Source organism: Triticum aestivum, chromosome 3A (genome assembly GCF_018294505.1).
Source record: "Triticum aestivum cultivar Chinese Spring chromosome 3A, IWGSC CS RefSeq v2.1, whole genome shotgun sequence".
NCBI classification, from domain to species: Eukaryota; Viridiplantae; Streptophyta; class Magnoliopsida; order Poales; family Poaceae; genus Triticum; species Triticum aestivum.
In genome coordinates this window covers 660,039,060-660,044,260 of record NC_057800.1, presented here as the reverse complement: position 1 = coordinate 660,044,260, position 5,201 = coordinate 660,039,060, and positions in this window count along the sequence as shown.

Genomic DNA, 5,201 nt, shown 5'->3' with positions numbered 1-5,201 from the left:
TTCATATACTTTCACATGCATAGTGGATTGTCATCATAAGTTGAAGTGGATCTCCACAAGTACAACCTGCCATGTGCATTTGCATTCCAAAAGAAAATTACTTATATGCACATCTTCAGGGGGATCCCTTACAACTTATGAAGACAATTCCTTATCCTTTACAATTTCACAGATTATATTCCCCGTTGAAAACTTCAACTAGTTTGTCATCAATCACCAAAAAGGGGGAGATTGTAAGTGCATCTAGTACCACCCCTAGTTGGTTTTGGAGTATTGACGACAAACCTAGTTGAGGGACTAATGTGTTTGTGAGAATTGCAGGATAACACAGGTAGAAGTCCCTCATCGATTCGGTTTTCCTACCAGAGATGACCCCTAAAAATGTATGAAGACATTGAAGTCAAAGGTGGTATATGAAGATATTCACATCGAAGACTATGACAAGAGAAGACACCACATGAAGCCTATGGAGCTCTAAGACTTAGATCTTTCGTAGTTCTCTTTCTTCCGTGTTGAGTCATAGGAACCACCGTACTGTTAAGTGGGGTCCAAGAGAACTAGTCAGAATGATTGAAGTGATGCTTAAACAAAACCTATGTCTTCGAGCGAAGACTTTGAGAGCGAATCTTGTCCAGAGTCAAACAAGTTAGCTTTGCTTGTAGCCCAAGTAAAGTTGCCGTGTGAGTTTGAAATCTGACTGTTGGAACACGTGTCAGTTCCTTAGTGACCCAGGGTCATTTCGGACAAATTAGGTCGGGTTGCCAAGTGGCTATAAATAGCCCACCCCCTACAACCATAAACGGTTGGCTGCTCAGATTCAGAGTACGGCTTTTGTCGTTTGAGAGCAACCCACCTCGAAGCCTTTGAGAGAGAATTCCTTGCGAGGATAAAGCCCTAACCACCGAGAGCCAAAGAGAATTAGGCATCACTTAAGTCTTCTTGTCTGTGTGATCTGAAGACTTATTACACTTGAGGACTGTGCATCCTCCAGCCGGTTAGGCGTCACGTTCTGAGCATCCAAGAGACATTGTGGATTGCCGGTGAACGAAGTCTGTGAAGGTTTGGGAGTCTACCTTGAAGACTTACCAGAGTGATTGGGCGAGGTCTGTATGACCTTAGCTCAAGGGGAATACGGTGAGGACTGGATGTCTTGAGCTGCATGTTCAGGACTGGGTGTCCGGGACTGTGTGTCCTAAGGTTTAAATACCTAGCCACCCTAACCAGACGTACAATTGTCACAACAACTGGAACTGGTCCAACAAATCATTGTCTTCAGCGAGTCACTGGTTTCATCTTCCCTTCCCTTTACTTACTGTTACTCCTTGTGAAGTCATTGTATGTTCGCACTATCTTTTGTCTTCACTGAGTGACTACGTGTTCTGTGTGGCTTCACAATATCTTCCTACCCGATCCTTACTACATTGCTGCGATTAGTCATTGTGCTTTCACTCTATTGAATACTTGACTATGGCTTGCCTAGTGTAGTCTACCTTCCGCTGCAGGGTAATAGGTTTATTTCTATCATTTGTCTTCATAACTTCCATGTTTTGAAGACTTTCATAAAAATCGCCTATTCACCCCCCCCTCTAGTCGATATAACGCACTTTCACACACAAACCCGAAAAACCAACTCAAGCACGAGTTCCAGCCACTTTTGTTGTGATTTTCGATCTCCTTGCTCAAAGCACCTCTCGCAAAACTGCTTGGGGAGATTGTTTATGGGTATGTGACTCCTCCATTGGTCCAATTATTTTTTGTTCTAGTGCTTTATTCTTTGCAAATTTGTGCTGCATAGGTGACCATGTTCTTGAGCTTGCATGTTGAATTTATATGGTTCCAAGTAGTTCTAATGCTTGATTTAGGCTCTAGGCACTTGTAGGAGTAGTTGCTATCAGTTTTATTGAAGTTGGTTCACTTTTGTTTGAAGTTACTAAAAATTTTAGAAATTTTTCAGAGAAAGACAATATGCTTAGGAAGATGTTCCAAGGTGGTTCTTCTAAGAAGCAAGGACCCATGATTGCTATGCGCGATGCTGACGAGGATCCACCAAGAGACGCTCCAGTACGGCCTTGTGAATGGCCGTCGGAAAATTTTATGAACCGTGCGGGAATTAAAGAAGAATACAAAGCATATTTGTGCAATCCCGGTCTTGAGGATTTTGAGGCTAACAAATGCCCCCAGTATCATGATCTCACAAGTTCCTTTGTGAGGAGGTTTGGGTATTCATCTTCACGTAATTCTCCTTCAGTCATGTTTGATCTTTATGGCAAATCTTATACCATGGACCTAGAGGATTTCACTCTTGCTTGCAAACTTCCATCATGGGGTAGTATTAGGGATCCCCCTAAATCTGAATTTAGAAACTTTCTTGCTAGTATAACTATAGGGGAATCCAGAGATATAACGCAAGCTACCATAGGGAGCATTCACTTTCCTGCTATACATTATTTTGCTCTCTTCATCGGTAGATGCATAAATGCTAAGGATGAAGCATGTCACATGTGTGTACCTGACCTTAGCATTATCAGGAGTGCTGTGTTAGGAGACCAATCTTATCATATGGGAGCCATTGTAACTCGTAGGTTGCATCATAATAGACATAATGGAGATTTCTTTGGAGGAATTTATGCAACCCGCTTAGCTCATTTTCTTGAGATAGATATTCTTGAGGGTGATACGGAGTTGCCTCCTGCATATTTAGATTATAACTCCATGGCTTCGCACCAATTTGTCGAGAGGCCTGAATCACCTCTCTTATATCGTTTAATTTTTAACAAACGGCACGTTGTCCGTATTACTCTTCCTGCTCCTGCCTTCTTTGATGCTCAGGCAAAACAAAGATACACTATCACCAGAGAGGAGGCAGATGAGTATGAGAGGAGAGCGGAGGCAGCCCGACTCCACGCTGCAGCTCAGCAGGCGATAACCGCTGCACATCAGTATGATCCCAACTATTCCTCGTCGCAGTACGACCCCAGCTACACCTATGGGTATTCGCCAGGCTATCCCCGGCAATAGACCAACTTAGGCCAAAAGCCTAAGCTTGGGGGAGTACGTATTTCTCACCAACATTACATTTATGTTCACACACACTCATTGCTAGATGTCGGTGCTTATACTCTTTCACTGTAATATCCATGCTAGTTTATTTTCTTCTTCCTGCTTTCTTCTTGTGTGTTTGTTAAACGTTAAGAAAAAAATTAGTAGTAGTTTACTTTTCTGCTGTAGTAGTAATAATTAAAAGAAAATCCAAAAATATTTCCTGTTCTTCTTTTGCTTGTTGGGAGCTTTCCCGTGTGAATAGTTTTATTTCTTCTCTTTTCTTTGGGGGTCAGTAGGAGAAGACCATAATTAAATTGTTGAAGTGGCTCTTATATGCATTATTGTTGATTTAACCAAGAGCCCATATTGCCTTGTCTTCTCCTGTTTATTGAATGCTCGCAGATTCCAGCTTAGTCCAATGCACGTGCCCTCTTATTATTATTCACACTGTTCGGTCGTGCAAGTGAAAGGCAATTATGATGATATATGATGAGCTGACTAAGATGAGAAAAGCTGGTATGAACTCAACCTCTTTTGTTTTTGTAAATATGATGAGTCCCTCGTTCTTGATTCAGCTTATTATGAATAAACATGTTTGCAATGACAATTAGAGATCATAGTTGCTTGTGCCATGCTTGATTAGCTATGAGTTATAATGGTTTACCTTGCGTGCCAACATGCTATTGAGATGGTTATGATGTGGTATGATGGGGTGGTATCCTCCTTTGAATGATTTAAGTGACTTGACTTGGCACATGTTCACGCATGTAGTTGAAACAAAATCAACATAGCCTTCACGATATTTATGTTCATGGTGGATTATATCCTACTCATGCTTGCATCCAATGTTTATTAATTTTAATGCATGTACATGGCTGTTGTCGCTCTCTAGTTGGTCGCTTCCCAGTCTTTTGCTAGCCTTCACTTGTAGTAAGCGGGAATACTGCTTGTGCATCCAATCCCTTAAACCCCAAAGTTATTCCAGATGAGTCCAGTACACCTTCCTATATGCGGTATCTACCTACCGTTCCAAGTAAATTTGTATGTGCCAAACTCTAAACCTTCAAATAAACATTCTGTTTTGTATGCTCGAATAGCTCATGTATCAACCAAGGTTGTCCTTATCTTCCGTGTTAGGCGGGTTATTCTCAAGGGGAGTGGACTCCGCTCCTCACTCACGAGAAAATGGCTGGTCACCGGGATGCCCAGTCCCATGCTTTATGCAAACTAAATCAAAATTAATTGCAAACAAAACTCCCCCTGGGACCTGATGTATGTTGGAGACACTCGTTGTTTCGAGCAAGGCATGGATTGATGCTTGTTGATGGAGGGGGAGTATAAATTTTACCATTCTGTTTGGGAATCGCCTATAATGTGTTTAGCATGGAAGACATCGCCATCTCTTAGTTGCTACATTGACAATGAAAGTATATCGCTCAAAATACAATTTATCTCTATTGCAAAACCGAGCTCTGGCACCTCTACAAATCCCTGCTTCCCTCTGCGAAGGGCCTATCCATTTACTTTTACGTTGAGTCATCACCCTCTTATTAAAAAGCACTAGCTGGAGAGCACAACTGTCATTTGCATTCATCACTATTAATCTATGTTGGGTGTGACTATGATTGGATCTCTTTTACCATGAATTACAATATCTAGTCAGCCCTTGATCTTTAAAGGTGCTCTGCATTTATGTTTTGCGGTCTCAGAAAGGGCTAGCGGGATACCATCTTGTTATATCATATTATGATTGTTTTGAGAAAGTGTTGTCATCCGAGATTTATTATTATGGCTTGCTAGTTGATTATACTATTGATATGAGTAATTATGAGACTTGAGAATTATTGCAAATGTGGTTAGTTATGATATATGCTGAAAACTTGAATGTTGGCTTGACATAGTTACAACAACAAGAGCAAACATAGTTTGTAAAAGTTTTTCTTTCTTTCTTTCAGTTTGTCAACTGAATTGCTTGAGGACAATCAAGAGTTTAAGCTTGGGGGAGCTGATACGTCTCCGTCGTATCTACTTTTCCAAACACTTTTGCCCTTGTTTTGGACTCTAACTTGCATGATTTGAATGGAACTAACCCGGACTGACGCTGTTTTCAACAGAATTGCCATGATGTTGTTTTATGTGCAGAAAACAAATATTCTCGG